The sequence below is a fragment of the Prunus avium genome, chromosome 7 (assembly GCF_965620075.1).
Source record: "Prunus avium chromosome 7, drPruAviu1.hap1.1, whole genome shotgun sequence".
NCBI lineage: Eukaryota > Viridiplantae > Streptophyta > Magnoliopsida > Rosales > Rosaceae > Prunus > Prunus avium.
The window spans coordinates 5,069,211-5,090,210 of NC_142290.1; the positions used below are offsets into that span (position 1 = coordinate 5,069,211).

At 39.2% G+C, this 21,000-nt stretch overlaps 1 non-coding gene across 1 annotated transcript; it reads left to right on the forward strand.

The window, feature by feature from the left end:
• Nucleotides 1-16,503: 16,503 nt before the first annotated feature.
• On the forward strand, nucleotides 16,504-16,609 carry LOC148292890 (small nucleolar RNA R71). The gene has a single exon (XR_015825963.1). It is a non-coding gene; the product is annotated as a small nucleolar RNA R71 (small nucleolar RNA).
• The last annotated feature ends 4,391 nt before the right edge of the window (nucleotides 16,610-21,000 follow it).

Here is a 21,000-nt window from a genome sequence, read left to right on the forward strand (position 1 = left end):
TTCAATTTCAGCATCGTCTTTCTTCTCCCTACTGCTCTCGACTTTATTCAGAGGCATTGTTGTCTCATCAAAGACAACGTCTCGGCTGACAACCTTTTTCCTATTGTTGATATCCCAAAGCTTGAAACCCTTCACTCCTTTCTCAAAACCTAAGAATATGCAATGTGTAGACTTTGGTTTGAGCTTGGACCTTTCATCACTTGGAATATGTGCGTAAGCACTACAGCCGAACACCCTGAGCTTGGAATAGTCCACCGGCTTCTCAGACCATACCTCTTCTGCACTCTTAAAACCGAGAACTGTAGATGGTGATCTGTTAATCAAATAACTTGCATGATTAACAGCCTCTGCCCAAAAACTATCAGGCAATCCTGCATGAAATCGCATGCTCCTCTCTCTCTCTCTCTCTCTCTCTCTCTCTCTCTCTCTCTCTCTCTCTCTCTCTCTCTCTCTCTCTCTCTCCATGAGAGTTCTGTTCATCCTCTCAGCAGCTCCATTTTGTTGGGGATTCTTCTTTACTGTGAAGTGCCTTATGATGCCTTCCTGCTTGCAGTAATCGGTAAACTCATTACTTGTATATTCACCTCCATTGTCACTTCTCAGGTACTTGATTTTTCTTCCAGTTTGATTCTCGGTTTCTATTTTCCATTCCTTGAACTTTGAAAAAACCTTGGATTTCTGCTTCATGAAATAAACCCAAACCTTCCTAGAAAAATCATCCATGAAAGTAACAAAATAACTGGCTCCACCATTTGATTTGGTTGGTGCAGGGCCCCAAACATCTGAGTGAATATAGCTGAGTTGCTCCTTGCTTTGGTTATCTGCACTGCTACTCGCGAATGATACCTTCCTTTGCTTTCCAAGAACACAATATTCACAAAAGTCCAGTTTGCAAGATGACACGCCTTCCAACAGGCCTTGCTTGTGTAATTCTTGCAACCCTTTCTGGCTTCTGTGCCCGAGCCTATGATGCCAGAGTTCAGTCTTGTCTTCTATACCTTGATTTACAGAAACAGCTGCTCCCCCGACTATAGTGGTCCCAATTAACTTATATAGCTTATTGGGTTGTAGGTCACCCCGCATTACCACCAGTGATCCTTTGGCTACCCTGAGTATTCCCTTTTTAGACTCGTACCCATAGCCGGCCTCATCTAAAGTACCCAAGGAAATCAAATTCTTTCTTAGTCTAGGGACATACCTAACGTTCCCCAAAGCTCGTATCATCCTATCAAACATTCTGATTCGAACAGTGCTGATTCCTTTTACAGGACATGCAGAATCATCTCCCATTAAAACTTCCCCACTGCTGACTTCTTTGTAAGTATCGAACCATTCTCTTACTGCACACATATGAAAAGTGCATCCAGTATCCAAAATCCAATTTGTGAAAGCCTTGGAGCCTGATGTTACTGAAAGAAGCTCCCTGTCACTCTCATGCTCGGTGACTGCACTAGCTGAACCTGAGCTTCCTTCCATCTTGGATTTCTTCTCTTTCCAAATCTTGCAATTCCTCTTCCAATCATCGGCTGAACCACTTACGAAGCAACCTTCCTTCTTTTCCTTTTTCTTCTTGGATTTTGACCTACCTCTGTTGCTTGTTTTCTCTTCCTTGGTCTTTTCCCGCCCTCTCTCCGTGCCTTTGGCATAAAGGCCTTGAGAACTTTCAGTTATATCATCTAGTTTAGCATATGACTGAAGAGCTTGAATTACGTCTTCAAGCTTGAGGGACTCTTTTCCAAACATTAGAGTTGTTCGAAAGTGCTTGAAAGACGAAGGTAGAGACCTTAGCAAGATGACAGCCATATCATCATCTTTGTAAGTTTCTTCGACCTTTTGAAGATTAGTTATGCAATTCTGGAACCTACATACGTGATCTTCAATATCACCTCCTTCTTCTAGTCGAAGTCCAAATAGTTCATCCTTTAGAAAAAGTTTATTGGACACGGTTTTGCCCATATAAACATTCTCCAACTTTGTCCATGCTTCATGGGCAGTCATCTTTTCAGTGATGTGCCGAACTGATCTTGTGAGATGGATCTCGATGGAACTCTTGGCCTTCTTGAGAACCTTAGTCCATTCTGCGTCTGTCATGCTTGTCGGCTTCTCACCGTTGAGTTCATCATCCAAATCTTGCTGTATCAGTACGTTCTTCATCATCCTTTGCCAATCCATGAAGTCATCCTTGCCGTCAAAAGGTTTTAACACGGGTCCTAGATCCGCATTCATCTTCCCTTTAGACATCGTAGAACCCCTTGAACCAGGCTCTTGATACCAATTGTTAAATAACTTGCTGCTGGATCTTGTTCTTTAATGTAACCAACGGCAATAGACTAAACTAGCAAATATTTAGAAAACTTAGACACACAAGAATTATACTGGTTCGGTAGAACTTTTGCCTACGTCCAGTTGTGATTTCTCTAGGTAGAGAAATCACTGCTCCTTTGATTAATAATAGAGATTACAAAACTTTTGCAAACCCTAGAACTAATCTCAAAACTTTTGGCTGTCTCTGGCTGTTTTCTCCCTCTCTCAAAATAAGCCTTGCTACACCCTATTTATAGATATAGAGTTGGCTTACATGTCCCAAGGCTGATTGAATTTCTATTCCTAAGTGGATTAGGAAATTACACTTATCCAAAACCAAATAGGCTTCTAGAAATCCAAACCTGAATTGAATAAGGAAAACTGAAATTCTTTCCTAATCCCTCTAGGACAAGAATACCTCTAATTTTCCTAAAGCAATCCTAAACCAACTAGGACATATTTGACGAGCCAAAATCCTAACAGATATTTTATTATAAAAAGAAAGTGGGGCCAATATACCTCTTCACTTTAAAGTGGGCAATATTGTCTTGTTGGGGAGAGTAGGTATATTAAGCCAACCCATTTGTCTCTTCCTTGGAGCATGAAAATGCTGATGTGTCAAGGCAAATGAGGTTTGCCTACTCTTTTGCCTCTTCCCTTGGAGATGCTCTAAGACCAATTATCTCTACACATGAGGTTCTAGGTTTGATTCTCCCTTCCCCCAATATTGTTTGTATTAAATTATAAAAAATTAAAAAAAAAATATTTAAACTGAATATTATAAAAATTCAACTTCATTATGCTTCTAAAATAAGAAAATCTCTAGGAAAGCCAGAATGTGATGAGAGATGAAATGATTCTAAACCCTTGAAATTTTCATAAGAAATTCAAGTGCATTTTGGAAAAGCACATGCCAGGTGCTTCTCCAGAAAACGCTTCTATGACCTAAAAACACTTCTAAATTTCCTTGTCAAAGGCTGTCATAAGCTCTTTTAGTTGTCAAAAAGCAATTTTGACTCTTCCAAAAGCACTTCCAAACATGCTCCTTTGTTACTTCTTATCATTATTAATTAGTAAACAAACACTTTATTCCTATTGGTTCCTAGTCATGTCGTGCCTATTTTAGATCCATTTTGTGCTAAAAAGACAGCTAAAATCAATAAATTTAAAAAGGCAAAAATAAATTAGACGACTATGCAAAACTAAAGTATCAATATTAATTATTTTGGTCAACAGAATTTCATTCTGAGTGTCTTGCATGATGTAATTGTGGCATGAAAGGTGAGAGACAACATTATCACGTGGGAAAGTCTTCCTAGACGAAATAAAAATAACAAAAAAAAAAAAAAAATCCATTTTTAAATTTGGTAAAATAGGTACAACGACCATTGCAACATAACAAGGTCAAATTTACACAAGAGTAATGCAGCTGGTATTTTCCAAGACCATGTCGTGCCTCCACCTATCTGGTTACCAAACTCAACTATAATTTTTTCTTTTTCATTTGCAAATCCCAATTAAGCTTCAATTTGCATCGTTTCACTCAAAATGTATACCATTCTCTAGGAGAACGGTGAGTGATGAAGATTAACAATGTGATTTAATCTAAACTTGAGCCTTTCTTATCTTTCTTTTTAGATAATACTAAATAGTGGACGGTGGAATGACTAGAAGAAGTCCATCACTAGGAAATTTCCTTGCATTAGTGATAACGAAATTGTAGAGCACCGAATCGTAGCAAAATAGTGTAGTGATAAGTGAGTATCGTTCCGTAGAGATTAAGACTAATTAACTGAGTACTGATTATGATTAATCCTAAACTTTATCTGGATGTTCGAATAGTGAGGCTTTGATTTGAATTACGTAAGTAATTAACACGAATTAACAAACATAAACAATAATAAAATTCGGCAAATATTGATGGTATGAGCACTAGGATTCCGATTTCACCATAACCAATTCTACCCTATTCATGTAGCCAATTAACCATGTTAATGGTAAATTTCCCTTAATTATTCAATATGACATGCCTGTCTATACCAAAAATATTCCTACAACCATCCCACTCTATGCCTAGATGAAGAACTAAGAAGTAGAAACCCATTAAGTTTTATGGAAATTCATGGAAACCACACAAGCCTCGATTAACCTTCCAGTTCACTCAAGTAACCTGTGGTATCAATTACTAGAAGCAAAATCCTAAGTTGGATATTCCTATCGTTAACTCAAGCATCAAATCAATTAAGTGGTGATGAAGCACTTAAAGCATTAAGAATGGTAAAAGATACTCAACATGGAAAATAATATCATATTAACATAAACTCAAAAATAAGGTATTCATGGCTAGGCTACATTGTAGCCCTAGCAAAAGGAAATTAGAACATAATAAACTTATCGAGAATCACGGAGTGGTTGATGGCAAACATGAGGATGAACTCGAAAACTCCGAAAAAGCTCGAAGGTGGCAGGTGGTAGTAAAACTTGGGTATTTTCGGGTAGTGAAAAAGTATGCCTCCTCTACGAGGCCAGCCCTATGCTATTTATAATATAAAAATCCTTAACCTAGTTACAATCAAATACTACCAAAAATAGGTTTCCCAATATCTCTTTGATTTCTTCTCCAAATTCCACAAGGATTTGACCAAACTTCCTCCTTTAAGCTTTGACTGGTTGCTTGGCTTCTAAGAAACATCTTCTTTGTCTCCAATTAATCCTTGCCGCACATCCTAATAGGTTTTGAGTCCAATTTGACAACTTTTCGTCCAATTCATCTATAGGGATCAACTACAAAATTCTCACAGAATACATTAAACCCAACAATTTAATCCAAGGGAATCAACAAAAAAATCAGTAAAGGAGGCATAAAATATATGTAAAATATGGACTTATCAAATACCCCCAAACCTATTTTTTGCTAGTCCTCGAGCAAAACGAAAAGTAAAAAATTATTAAAAACAAACAACCTAAACTAAACCACTTTTGTAGGTAATCTCGATGGCACTTAGCATGTGCCACAAGCCTTTAAACCTCTAGGTGTCCTTAGTAGGAGGAGTTGTGTCTCCTGAGGGTTTACCAGTCACGGGTCTTTGCAAAAAAAATTCGTTAAAGCGAGTACTTCTAACAAATTAATAATAACCAATGAATGCTAATTGCAATTCCAAAACTAAAGCCATGCCATTACAAATAAAATGCATCAGAGTGTAAAGTGTAAAGTGTAAAGTCAGTACTCCAAGCATTCTAACTTAAAGATAACCACACTCGGCGTGTGTACAAATTCGCCTCGACTCTAGGCCTCACTGGATAACACTCAATTTTCACATAGAACCTAGGATTGCACTCTTACCCCGCATATGTGAATGTAGTTAGGTAAAGAAATCAAAATATAAGACACATATGCATCCAAGATGAATAAAAAGCAATTTCTGGAAATAGATCTCATGGAAAGGAAATCAAATACTAAGAACTTGGATAGAGTATATACCTCCACTTCTAAGCAAGAAGTCCCCAAAGATCCGTTAGGTATTTACTATGGTTGTAATGTAAGGCTAGGTTATGGGTTACGAAAGAAACGATAGGAAATACTAGAACTTGAGACATACCAAGGCATTTATCTCGTTACACGGCTTGGCTCTTCAAATGTACTTCACAAAGGCATCCAGGATTTTTGATATGCTTCACTTTCTTGACTTTAACTTTGAATGCATCTTTTTATTTTTATTTTTATTTTTTTAATAATAAATTTTTATTTTTTTTATTTTAAGAAAATAAACTTTAAGCACATATTTCCTCGGTACACGCCACCTCTTTTGTTGATGTAGAGCTCAACCTTCATCATTGTCTTTACTTGCCATGACATCTTCCAAGCTATAGGGTATGACTAAAAATAAGGTGAAACGGGTAAGGAATAATGTGGGTGATGAAAGAAACGGCTAAGTGTTTGGCTTCAATGGGTTGATGGCACACACAATGGGTAGGACATGAGGCTTATTTAGTGGTTAAAACATGCATAGCCTAACTTCATCTCTTAAGCCTAACTTCATCTCTTAAGGTCCATCCAACTCAAAAGTGAAAGCATTGATGTGATTCCTACCAAGAGATTGTAGTTCTTAGTATCCAATTCAAAAAAAGCTAAATGAGATCAACTAAAACTTGAAAGGAAAGAAATAATGATAGAATTCCCAAACACCCTCAAGGATAGGCAATTTGGCTCAAGAATCTCACAAAGGTAGTCTCCACTATTTCTCCACAATCATCCAAGGATGGCTATCAAGTATGGCAAGGTGAAGTGCAAAAATTTGTGATGCATACAAAAGTGACTTTTAAAAGGCCAACCACGTCAAGGCCCATACAAAAACCGACGTGGTAAGTGGATAAGAAAGTTGACAAATTGGATGCTTGGGAAGTAGTAAAGGACCTAACCATGGCTGCCATTTTACATTAACCACCGTTCAAGCTATAATCCATTGCGTTTCTTTTCCTCACGCCGTCAAAATCATTTTTAATGTCTGTGATTAACGACAGGGTTCGTGGTTAGGAATTTTTACGTCGGTTTTCAATAAAGGTATGCCATGTTAAAGGATTCAGACGTCAATGTTTTAAAAAGAAGTTGAAACAACGCAAAATGAGGTCATGGTTCCACCCACTCACATTACCTTTATATGGTCAACACATTAGTCAGGAAGGTACTTGTCACCTCTTGTATGGCAACATTATAATACAAGATACCTTTAAGCCTCTAACACCTCTCGTTTATTTACTTCTTACTCACATCCCTCTATATACAGATAATCGTGTTTTAAAAAGAAGTTGAAACAATACCGTGCGAAGTTCGTATCGTAAATCTAAAAGACAAGGTCATGGGAACATTAGGATTCCAATTGTTGAAACTTATGTAAGATGTCTGAATCTCTCTGTAAGTGTTGGCATTGCTTTGTATGAAGCTTCCAGACAGCTAAGTTACGAGCAGCTTCAATTTCCAAATGAAAACTGTATTGATCATGAGCAATCATTTGTCACCGAGGATATTTTTGCCTTATGGATTGTACTAGAATTCATTTACCGTCAACTAGAACTGGAGAGAACATAAATAGAGCATTTGCTAATGTGAATTTTTCAGGACATAGCACTCAATTAAGTTTTAACAGACACAAAAATGAATAAAAAAACTTTCTTCTTTTTCACCCACTTCATCACCCTACCGTGATACTACTTGAGCTAGAGAGAGAGAGATCATGAGATGTTTCTTTGGGTTTTTTCTATACATATCATATGAGTAAGATTATCGACAGAAATGTTCAAGCACAAATCAGTATGTAATTTAGAGCATTTTATCATTCTTTTTGGGTATGCTTCACAATCTAGCCTTATGAGAAAAACATATTCATCACCATTAGTAAGAGAAAGTAGCACTTTAACACAAAAGCAAATTTCCAAATTTGCAATATCTTCCAGTTCTGACCTCTGCTCGGTTTTTGACAAAATTCTCCCAAAATACCAAACGGAATTTAATGAGCCATATATGTTTAGAAACTAGACAGAAAAACCCAGAACTTTCATTATGACCAAAACCTGAAATTCAGCTTAGAAAGAATCAAAATCAGCCCGTAATTTAGACCATGTGCAGAACTTGCAGGAATTTTTCAGTTTATTATCTATGTACACAAAAACAGCTCTAACTTTCTAACGAAAACTTAGATTTTGACGTTCTTTATATGGTTGGATTTAGCACGAAAAAGTAAAGAAGGCATCATGGGCCAAATTCTCAAATTCTACACCAATTGGTACAAGTTATTACAAAAAGAAACATGATGTATGACAGCCTAAAAAACAGTCATGAAAAACAAACAAACAAAAACAAAAACGAAATGAGTTGCATTCCCTACCCCCAAACCTAAACTAAACATTGTCCCCAATGTGTAAAGAATATAAGCAGGGTAAGCATGAAACAATAAAACAAAAGAAAGAGAAAGTAGAAAGGAACGAAAGTCCCGAGTTGGGTTGCCTCCCAAGAAGCGCTTAGTTTATAGTCCCCAGCCCGACTGTTTGAGGCAATCACCCTGGATCACATAGAGGAATGGGTGTCCTTTGTTTATCAAAATTGACTTCCAAGTACGGAGGTCTACGTACTCTGAACACATTGCCTTTTTTGTCATATTCACTAGGTTGTGGTTTAAAGGTTGTGCCTCCCAGCTCTTCATATTCATGCCACCTTTCTGGAGGGCACGGCTTCATCTTTGGATTTTCTGCTATAAATTTCTCAGAGACAGTTTTTTCTACTTCATCTACCTGAAAACAAGAGTCTGAGGCCACTGGGTATTTTATTGCTTCAAAAACATTGAAAGCACATGCTCATTTGCTACTCACAAAATCAATAAACCTTTGTCCACACCAATCAATGTCCTCCTGGTACTTAAAAAGGGGGGGGGGGGCAAAATGATATGAGTTTCAACATTTTCTTCCATATCTAAAATCAGAAAATTAGTTGGAAAGATAAACTTATTGACTTTAACTAAAATATCCTCAATTATGCCTCTGGGATATATGATTGACCTGTCCGCCATCTGCAGAGAAACAATGGTTGGGTTAATCTCCCCCAACCCAATATTTGTTTGTAAGTGGTTCCAATAGTGCAAGGTATAGTAAAACTCCCTGGATCCTTTAGTTTAGGTGGTAGCTTCCTTTGCAAAATAGCACTGCATTCTTCCGATAATTTCACTATCACATGTGTGCCCAATTTCCGCTTCTTTGATAAAATATCATTCATGAATTTGGCATAACTCGGCATCTGCTCCAAAGCATCGACAAAAGGAATATTTATTTGTAATTTCTTGAAGATATCAAGAAATTTCAAAAATTGCGCATCCACTTTATTTCTTCGAAGGCTCTGCGGGAATGGAATTGCAGGCGCATAAGGATTAGGCTCGGAGTTGGTTCTCGGTTGGCTAGTTAAACCATCTTGATTGGCAGCTGCTGGAACAGTGTTGGCAGTTGCTGGAAAAGCGTTGGCAGCTGCTGGAACTTTCTGCTGCTGCTCCTTGCTTGCGGCAGGAAGCTTTCTAGCTTGCTCTTGTTCCAAATCAATGGCTATCTTTATTGGCCTCCCATTCCTAAGAGTTATTACCATCACATGTTCTTGATTTTTTGGATTAACTTTAGTTTGGCTTGGCAAAGTTCCCTTTTCTCTTCCTATCAATACATTAGCTAGCTGGCCCATCTGAACTTCTAAATTTTTTATAGAAGCCGCTTGATTTTGCAATGTGGTCACGGTCTTGCTCATAAATTGATTGGTGTTATTGTTGGAAAAAATGGCTCACCTAAAGGATACAAAGGTTTTGGCGCTCAAAGGGAGTATTTGAAACTGCCTAAAAGCGCCCGGTCGCTGGGAAGTTGCGACCGGTCGTTTTCTGGCAGATTCGAGGTCTGGAGCTAAACCAAGGAGCGACCGGTCGCTAGTTCTTTGCGACCGGTCGCAGGAACACGAGCGACCGGTCGCTTGACATTTGCGACCGGTCGCTTAGAAGCAGATTCAAAGTCTGGAGGGAAAACTTCTGGCGACCGGTCGCCCATTCCTGACGACCGGTCGCTCCAGTCGTGCTGTGACGTTTCCTTACGTGTTTTCAACTGTGTTTTCGATGGCTATCGCTTTCCACATGATTTCAGAAGCTTTGTGGGTCACTTCTGAGTTAATTGAATGTTGACTACGTGCTGGATAAGTTGGGAGAGCACTCATAGCTAGTTGGTTATCTTATTTCAAAGATATCACTCTCCATTTTCTGGTGTAAGTGGGAGGTGGCTGAGTTGGATTCTATTTACCTACTTGATCTGACATTTAGTCTAAGTGGTGACTAAAGGGAAGAACGTGGAGGACAAGCTGATATCTTATCTCTTGTCTATTGGCTTGTGTAGGAAATGGGGTGAAGTAAGATAACACAAGAGGAGAAAACAAGTTGGATAATTAGGAAGTGGCTGGAGCAGAAGTGGAAGTTTTTCGGTGAGAGTTTCAGAAAAACCAAGGTGAGAGCAAGAGAGTTCTCTAAGTGTATCAAGGTGTTGAGCAAGGGTGAGTGAGAAACAGATTGTGAGGGTAGTGTTCTAAGGGGTTTTCCTTTGTAAACCAAAGTTGTAACCTATCTTCATTAGTGAAATTTCTCAAGGTGATCACCAAAGAGGATGTAGGCAATTTGCTGAACCTCTATAAACACTTGTGTCATTTGTGCTTGGTTAATTTCTGTGTGTGTGTGTAAGACTCATCCATCATTGAGTTCTTTGTCTAAAAGTCCATCAACAACAAGATCTTAAAAGGGCAGTGAGTTAGTCATTCTAATTCACAACAAGTGGTATCAGAGCTGTGTTTGGCAGCTGGAGCTAGTTCTTCTCTTGGAGTGCTAGTGTGTTGAAGATGGCAAGTGACATGGAAGCTGAGAGTGGTAGCAGTTCACAGCATATGAAGCAACCACAAGTAGCAAGCATGAAGGTGGAGTTAAAGCCTTTCACAGGGAAGGAAAACTTCACTCTTTGGCAATGAAGGATGAGGTCAGCTCTTACACAACAACAACTCCATGTTGTGTTGGTTGGCAAGGAGAAGAAGCCAGCAAGCATGACGGATGATGAGTGGGGAGTTCTTGACGAGTTAGCCAGAGGAGCTATCGAAAACTATCTCTCCGATGAGGTGCTCATCAACGTGATAAAGGACACAGCGAAGCAAACATGGGAGAAGCTCGAAGAGATGTTTGCAGGGAAATCGTTGTCCAACAAACTCTTCCTCAAGGAAGAACTCCTAAATCTTCGGATGGAGGAGGGAGGAAATCTAATGGAACATCTAAGTAGTTTCAATAGATGTGTTGCTGACTTGCAGAGAATGGATGTGAATTATAGTCCGGAGGATAAGGCTCTCATGTTGTTGACATCCTTACCTTCGTCCTATAAACACTTCCGAACCACTCTTATGTTCGGAAAGGTTACTCTTGATTTTGAGCCTGTGGTGCAAGACATCATGACACACCATAGGATGACTCAACGTTCGGGAGAAAACTCTCAAGGCGAAGGTCTAGTTGCAAAGACCGGAGAGAGAGGTCGTTCAAAGAGGCGTGAAGGCAAGAAAGGCAATAGAGGAAGGTCCAAATCCAAGGCGAAAGATGGTTGTTTCGAGTGTGGGTCAAAGGAGCATTGGAAAAAGAATTGCCCCATATGGAAAGAGAAGAAGAACAAAGGGAAGAATGCAGCAAACACAGCGGAGGATGTCACGGAAAGTGATGGTGAGCTTTTGTGTGTTAATAGCAATGTTAAAACAAATGCATTGGCTAATTCTTCAAGGTGTTCCTCTTCCGATTGGATTTTGGATTCCGGATGCTCATATCATATGTGCTCAAACAAGGAGTGGTTTGACACGTATGAGAAAGAAGATAGCAGTGAAGTGATGATGGGGGATGGCTCAATGTGTAGAGTCAAAGGAACCGGTACAATCAAGGTAAAGATGCATGATGGGGCTGTTAGGACGCTTGGAATGGTAAGGCACATTCCAAAGTTGCGTAAGAATCTCATTTCCCTTGGAACTCTTGATAAGAATGGTTATTCATTCAAAGCAAATGGAGGGAAACTCATAGTCTCAAAAGGTTCACTTGTGATTATGAAGGGAGAGATACAACCTAACTGTCTATATAGGTTGTGTGGTACAACAATCATAGGTGGAGCAGCTGTATCTACAAGCAAGGACTCGGAAGATGAAACTCAGCTTTGGCATTTGAGGCTAGGGCACATGAGTGAGAGGGGCATGCAGGAACTACACAACAGAAAATTGTTGAAAGGTGTTCAAAGTTGCAAGCTTGAGTTCTGCAGATTTTGTACCATGGGAAAGCAATCAAAAATAGCTTTCAAGCAGCGAAACAAAGAGGAAGAAAGCACGGGTGTGCTAGATTATATTCACACGGATGTATGGGGGCCATCACCAGTTAAATCGAAGGGTGGAGCTCGCTATTTCGTGACTTTCTTGGATGATTTTTCCAGGAAGGTTTGGGTCTACTTCATGAAGGAGAAATCTGAGGTCTTCACCAAATTCAAAGAGTGGAAGGCGGAAGTAGAGAACCTAACCGGAAGAAAGATCAAGATCCTAAAGAGTGACAATGGTGGTGAATATAAGGACAGCAAGTTCCTTGAGTTTTGCAAAAGCGAAGGCATTAAGAGGCACTTTACCGTGAAGAAGACACCCCAACAAAATGGAGCTGCGGAGAGGATGAACCGAACTCTCATGGAGCGTGAGAGATGTATGAGAATTCATGCAGGGTTGCCCGAATCTTTTTGGGCAGAAACGGTTAACCACGCTGCCTATTTGGTTAACCGATCGCCTTCAAGAAATCTTGAGTTCAAGTGTGCAGAGGAGGTATGGTCTAAAAGGTCAATTGATTATTCGAATCTTAAGGTGTTTGGGTGCAGTGCATTTGCACTTATTCCTAGTGATGAAAGATCCAAGTTGAAGCCAAAGTCTCTTGAATGTATTTTCATTGGATTTGAGAGTGGTGTGAAGGGCTACAAGCTGTGGGATCCAGTGAACCACAAGAAGATACTCAGCAGAAATGTTGTGTTTGATGAGAAGACCATACCTATGAACAAAGTCAAGAATTCAGAGGCAAAGGAGGATGTTGTTGAGAAAGAAACAACCATTGAAGTTCCACTCAAGAAGGTGTCAAGAAAGACTTCACGGAAACAGCCAACTGAAGACGTTCAGGAGGAGGTGGAGTCTGACATTGAAGAGGAAGAAGCTGGGCAGCTTCAACAACACACTCAAGAAGAAGAAGAGGCTCAAGAACAGGTGGAGCCATCATCTATAGCTCGGTCCAGGCCCAAGAGAACCATCAAACCACCTCAAAGGTTTGGATGGGAGACGGATGCAGTTCACTATGCCCTAAATGCTAGTGAAGAAGAACCAACCACGTTCCAAGAAGCTGTTGAGAACAAGGAACGGGAAAGTTGGATGGAAGCTATGATGCAAGAGATGGAATCTCTACACCAAAACTCAGTTTGGGAGTTGGTTCCTAAACCCAAAGGTCGCAAGGTTATTGGCTGCAAATGGGTGTTTAGGAAGAAAGAAGAAATGCATGAGAAAGGTGCCACCTTATTCAAAGCTCGGTTGGTGGCAAAAGGATTCTTACAAAAGGAGGGAGTTGATTATGATGAAATCTTCTCTCCGGTGGTGAAACATACTTCTATATGACTTCTACTCTCCATAGTAGCACAAGAGGACATGGAGGTGGAGCAAATGGATGTGAAGACTGCTTTCCTTCATGGTGAATTGGAGGAAGACATCTACATGAGCCAACCTCAAGGGTTCATTGAAGCAGGGAAGGAAAATCTGGTTTGCAGGTTGAAGAAGTCTTTGTATGGGCTGAAGCAATCTCCAAGGCAGTGGAACAAGTGCTTTGATTCCTACATGATGAAGATTGGGTATAGAAGATGTGAATCTGATTGTTGTGTTTACTCTCATGCATTCAAGGATGGTAACTTCATCCTTTTGCTTCTTTATGTTGATGACATGCTAATTGCATGTAAGGACATGTCAAAAATCCAGAATTTGAAGACATTGCTTGGAAAGGAGTTTGACATGAAGGATCTTGGTGCTGCACAAAAGATCCTAGGAATGGAGATAAGGAGAGACAGAAAGGAAGGCAAGTTGTGGCTGTCACAAAGCAAGTACATTTCCAAGGTACTTGAAAGGTTCAATATGATGGATTGCAAACCGGTGTCTACTCCTTTGGCGGAGCATTTTAAGTTAAGTGCAAAAGAATGTCCTTCTACGAATGTGGAGAAGGAAGAAATGAGTAAAGTTCCATATGCAAGCTTGGTAGGGTGTCTCATGTATGCAATGGTGTGCACACGCCCCGACTTAGCCCAAGCCGTTAGTGTGGTGTCAAGGTATATGGCGAATCCTGGAAGGCAACATTGGACAGCAGCAAAATGGATTCTCAGGTACTTGAAGGGCACCAAAAGGCTTGGGATATTGTTTGAAAGACAACAAGGAAATGCATGTGTGTCGGGGTTTGTAGATTCTGATTATGCTGGAGATCTAGACAAGAGGAGATCCACCACAGGATATGTCTTCACTTGTGGTGGAGGACCGATTAGTTGGAGAGCAGTGTTACAGTCGGTTAGTGCCTTGTCTACTACGGAAGCGGAGTATATGGCGTTAACGGAAGCTTCAAAAGAAGCGGTATGGCTGAAGAGATTGGCAAAGGAATTCGGGATAGCTCAAGACTTGGTGGTGATTCTAAGTGACAGTCAAAGTGCTATTTGCTTAGTAAAGAATCAAGTGTTCCATGGGAGGTCCAAACACATTGATGTGAGATACCACCGGATAAGGGATTGGGTGAATGATGGAGACATCACAATAATGAAGGTTCATACAAATGAGAACGCTTCAGATTGCCTAACAAAGCCAGTCACAGCAGCAAAGTTCAAGCATTGTTTGAGCTTGCTCAATCTTGTTACATGCTAAAGATTGAGGTGGAGTTCTTGAGAGTTATCAGGGCGATTCTCAAGACATTACAGATGTCCTGGAAGGCAATGATGTCCACAAGGAGTATTAGGCTCGCCATGGTGGAGATTGTTGGAAAAAATGGCTCACCTAAAGGATACAAAGGTTTTGGCGCTCAAAGGGAGTATTTGAAACTGCCTAAAAGCGCCCGGTCGCTGGGAAGTTGCGACCGGTCATTTTCTGGCAGATTCGAGGTCTGGAGCTAAACCAAGGAGCGACCGGTCGCTAGTTCTTTGCGACCGGTCGCAGGAACACGAGCGACCGGTCGCTTGACATTTGCGACCGGTCGCTTAGAAGCAGATTCAAAGTCTGGAGGGAAAACTTCTGGCGACCGGTCGCCCATTCCTGACGACCGGTCGCTCCAGTCGTGCTGTGACGTTTCCTTACGTGTTTTCAACTGTGTTTTCGATGGCTATCGCTTTCCACATGATTTCAGAAGCTTTGTGGGTCACTTCTGAGTTAATTGAATGTTGACTACGTGCTGGATAAGTTGGGAGAGCACTCATAGCTAGTTGGTTATCTTATTTCAAAGATATCACTCTCCATTTTCTGGTGTAAGTGGGAGGTGGCTGAGTTGGATTCTATTTACCTACTTGATCTGACATTTAGTCTAAGTGGTGACTAAAGGGAAGAACGTGGAGGACAAGCTGATATCTTATCTCTTGTCTATTGGCTTGTGTAGGAAATGGGGTGAAGTAAGATAACACAAGAGGAGAAAACAAGTTGGATAATTAGGAAGTGGCTGGAGCAGAAGTGGAAGTTTTTCGGTGAGAGTTTCAGAAAAACCAAGGTGAGAGCAAGAGAGTTCTCTAAGTGTATCAAGGTGTTGAGCAAGGGTGAGTGAGAAACAGATTGTGAGGGTAGTGTTCTAAGGGGTTTTCCTTTGTAAACCAAAGTTGTAACCTATCTTCATTAGTGAAATTTCTCAAGGTGATCACCAAAGAGGATGTAGGCAATTTGCTGAACCTCTATAAACACTTGTGTCATTTGTGCTTGGTTAATTTCTGTGTGTGTGTGTAAGACTCATCCATCATTGAGTTCTTTGTCTAAAAGTCCATCAACAACAAGATCTTAAAAGGGCAGTGAGTTAGTCATTCTAATTCACAACAGTTATTTGAGAGAGTATTCATATTTCCAGCAAGTTGAGCGATTATGTCCTCTAACCCAATCTTTTTCTCTTGAGGTGGAAATCCAGGTGGAGGTCCCTGTACATTTTGGTTATTACTCCATGAGAAGTTTGGGTTATTTTTCCATCCAGGGTTGTAGGTGTTGGAATATGGATTATTCCTTTGACGATTGAAATCTCCGACTTGGTTTACTTGCTAGGTGCGGTAAAGGGATTCCCATTGTTGCAACTAGAGTGATTTTCTGCACAAAATTCACAAATAACATTAGGGGTTTGAATCTCATTGACATTTAATGAACCAAGTTGTTTAGAGAGAGTAGAAATTTGTGCAGTTAATGCAGTTATTGCATCGACGTCATGAACTTCGGCTTTCTTAGGCATTGCATGTTCACTAGGCCATTGATAGCTATTGGATGCCATGGTCTCAAGCAATTCGTATGCTTCATCCTGCGTTTTGGTCATCAAGGCTCCTCCAGCTGCGGCATCAATGAGAGTTTTGCTTGTATTGCTTAGCCCATTGTAGAATGATTGGACTTGCATCCACTTTGGTAACTCATGATGTGGGCATTTGCAAAACAACTCCTTGTATCTCTCCTAAGCTTCATACATCGGTTCCTTGTCGAATTGTGCGAATGTCATGATTTCGTTGCGGAGCTATGCGGTCTTAGCTAGAGGAAAGAATTTAGCCAAATTTTTTGTAGCTAAACCATCCCATGTAGTGATCGAATTGGGTGGTTGAGAAGTCAACCACGATTTTGCTTTCTCCTTCAGTGAGAATGGAAAAAGCCTAAGGCGAATGGCATCGCTAGAAGCTCCATTAATCTTGAATGTGTCACATATCTCCAAAAAAATTCAAAATATGGGTGTTGGGGTCCTCGTGAGGAAGGCCACAAAAGATGGAATTGTGTTGGATCATGCTGAGGCTCATCGGCTTAATTTCGAAATTGTTGGCATCGATTGTGGGGCAGAAAATGCACGACGATGCGGCGGTGGAAGTGGCAAAATCTCTAAGCGGCCTTTGGTCTTCATCCATGGTGGTTGGTTCAGTTGGATTTTGCTGGGGTCTTGCTTGGTTAACTCGATTGCGCTTATGAAACGTCTGCGCAATTTCAGCTTCTAAAGGTATAAGATTAGATGTCTGCGAACGTCTTCCAAAACTCATGCACTGACTAAACAAGTACCTGTAGAAAAAATAATAATAATAAAAATACAATTAAAAATAATTCTAAAGTAAACTTCTGACTAAAATATATCAATATCAATTAAGATTAGTTTAGTCCCCGGCAACGGCGCCAAAATTGATAACGAAATTGTAGAGCACAAAATCGTAGCAAAATAGTATAGTGGTAAGTGAGTATCATTTTGCAAAGATGAAGACTAATTAACTGAGTACTGATTATGATTAATCCTAAACTTTATCTGGATGTTCGAATAATGAGGCTTTGATATGAATTAAGTAAGTAATTAACACGAATTAACTAACATAAACAATAATAAAATTCGGCAAACACTGATGGTATGAGCACTAGGGTTCTGATTTCACTATAGCCAATTCTACCCTATTCCTGTAGCCAATTAATCCTAATTATTATCCATGTTAATGGTAAATTTCCCTTAATTATTCAATATGACATGCCTGTCTATACCAAAAGTATTCCTACAACCATCCCACTGTTATAAAAAATATAGTTTTCCTTTCCGTAAAGCCAAATACAAAAACATTTATAATTATAAATAACTTATAAAAAAATTGGAAAGCTTTAAAGGTATAATGAAATTGAAGAAAACAAAATAATAGGTAAGTAAAAGGAAAATAAATAATAAGTAAGAAGGTGGTGAGTTTGGTACGGTGAAGCATGTCAAAGACGCTGTACTAAAGCCTTTGTAGTCTCCCTACGTGCAGGTAGGGACGGTCTACAAGACTCTAAGATACAACCCCATGTACACAAACTTAAGATCCGCGATGAGCACGTTCATAGACGGATATAGGTATCCAAGTCACATAGCCATTGCCCAAAATAATAATAATATAAAGTAGAGAATATATATAAAAGTAGAAAAAGAGAGAATCAGAATGTGATATGTGATATTCTGATGGTGTATTGTGTGTATTTCAAATGTGAAGGAGGAGTGACCTTTTATAGGCATCCAAAAACATGTAACCTTCACCAACCATAAAAGTTCACCAACCAAAAAATTAAGGCATTCACCAACCAGAAATAAAACCTGAATATTAAATATTTATTATAACCCCCACAATAAATAAAATAAAATAGCCAAAATAAATAAAAACAGTTAAATTTTTAAAACCTTTTTAAAATTCCAACAATCACTCTATGCCTAGATGAAGAACTAAGAAGTAGAAACCCATTAAGTTCTACGGAAATTCATGGAAACCACACAAGCCTTGATTAACCTTCCAGTTCACTCAAGTAACCTGTGGTATCAATTACTAGAAGCAAAATCCTAAGTTGGATATTCCTATCGTCAACTCAAGCATCAAATCAATTAAGTGGTGATGAAGCACTCAAAGCATTAAGAACGGTAAAAGATACTCAACATGGAAAATAATATCAAATTAACATAAACTCAGAAATAAGGTATTCATGGCTAGGCTACATCGTAGCCCTAGCAAAAGGAAATTAGAACATGATAAACTTATCGAGAATCACGAAGTGGTTGATGGTAGACACGAGGATGAACTCGAAAACTCCCAAAAAGCTCCAAGGTGGCTAGCGGTAGCAGAACTTTTCTTTGCAAGAATTGGGTATTTTTGGGTAGTGAAAAGTATGCCTCCTCTATGAGGCCATCCGTATGCTATTTATAATATACAAATTCTTAACCTAGTTACAGTCAAATACTACCAAAAATAGGTTTCCCAATATCTCTTTGATTTCTTCTCCAAATTCCACAAGGATTTGACTGAACTTCCTCCTTTAAGCTTTGTCCGGTTGCTTGGCTTCTAAGAAACATCTTCTTTTGTCTCCAATTAATCCTTGCCGCACATCCTAATAGGTTTTTGAGTCCAATTTGACAACTTTTTGTCCAATTCATCTAATTAGGGATCAACTACAAAATTCTCACAAAATACATTAAACCCAACAATTTAAAATATGGACTTATCATTAGGATGCTTAAGTTCTTGGTTTGAATGCACGAAAGTTGAGTTCTTGGTCAAATCTCCTTCACTTTACTTTTTTATCTTTTAATCCCTATTGATTTTCCTGGATCGTTTGTGCTTTTTCATCTTCAGAAGCGAATGTTTGTACTTAAAGCGTGTATAAGGGGGGGTCCATTGTGCTGCCACTCCCATATGCTCTTTCCTTTCTTCAGTGTATGCGCACTTTGGTCATAGTCACGTCAACTAGAGCAATTGCTTTCTATTCTCTTTCTTTCTAAACCGCTTAATTGGATCCTCAGGTGCAACTTAATTAAACCCATCCATCATCTACAATATCAGATTATCTTTCTGCTTCAAGTTGTCATCTCAAATTATCAGATTTGCTTTAATTATAGCTCTGGTGCATTCAGAGACACAGATATGGACTTCTTTCAAATTTTCATCATAATCATCAGTCTCATCGTGACTCAGTTCATCAAATCATTAACATCTTCTTCTTCTTCTTCCACTTCTTCTGTAGCTGCTGTTGATACTGATATCCCCCCTTTTCAAGAAAAGTACGATGTGTTTCTTAATTTCAGAGGTGAGGACACACGCTATATGTTGCGTAGATACAGCTGCACCAAAATGGATTCAGTTGCATCCTCAACTTGTGATACTCGCAAGTGCACGAGCCGTTCGGTAGTATAGCGTATGTAAGTGCGAGGTCGATCCCACGAGGATTGGTGATTGAATGATCCAATTCATTTTCCCTACACAAAACAGAAATGAAAAAGAAAGGAAATAAATAAAACAAGAAAGAAAGAAAATAACTAACTCAAGTAGATAAGTTCCCAAGTTCAATTAGATTAATGGATTGATTCTAGCTAATGTATGATTAAGCCATGGTGTGTGGTCATAACCTTGTGTTCCTAATTCCCTAATTTGATCATTTGTTGTCTAACCTAAAATTAAGCATTAGGAACCCATTAAGCATAGAAGAACAATTTAAACAACCAAGCATGTATCTAATCCCTGTTGTCGAATGTCCATACATACTCTTCCTATTCATAGTTCAATTCGAATTAAAGCATGGTGTATACTCTTAATTCAAACCAAGATAGCTAACACGCAAGCCCAAGTGGTGATCAATCATTCAAACAAGCATATTAACTTATAAGCATAATGAATAAGAACAAAAACCATAATTGAAACTTGGAAACTAATTCAAACTTGAGACTAAAGAAAAGAATTTACATAATGAAAAGTAAAGTGGAATTAAGAAAAACTTAAGGAAAATTTCAACACAAAAGATTTCATTACAACAATTGAAAACTAGAAAGAGAAACTAAGAGAATTTGAGGGAGAGAAGGGAAGGGAGCTCTAGAGAAGTGTTTGAGAGCTCCCCCCCTTGGGGGTGTGTTTACAAGCTTAGGAAACCTCACTATTTATAGGCCTAAGGAAGTTGAAAATCTGAATTATACAATTGAATTATCTAAACACACTAACTTCACCTAACACACTCCACTTAATTCACCAACTTAACCTAACACACAATTGCATTTGAAAACAATTCCTCTTGTCTTTAGGGTTAGTGTTGCACCCCGACTTCATCATCTTTTGGCTGCTGCAAAATTTCACTCAAAATAGGTATTGAATATGCTTCACCAAACTTTCCCACAATCAACAACACTTCATCATACATATGTCATGCATGACAATGCATTGCAGCCAGCTTGTGGGCTCGTTTTGGGCTTGTGGCTTCATTCTGAAAAATCTGGAAAAATATGGATCTTGAAGCTCTTTGAATTATCTTTCCAAGCATATGCAGCCCAACTCAAGGAAAAATCAGGAAGGCCTTCAAATGTGATTTTTGGCCCAGTAACGCAGATGCTGCCGAATTTGACCTTAAGTTTCCAAAACATGTATAACTTTCTCTAGAAAACT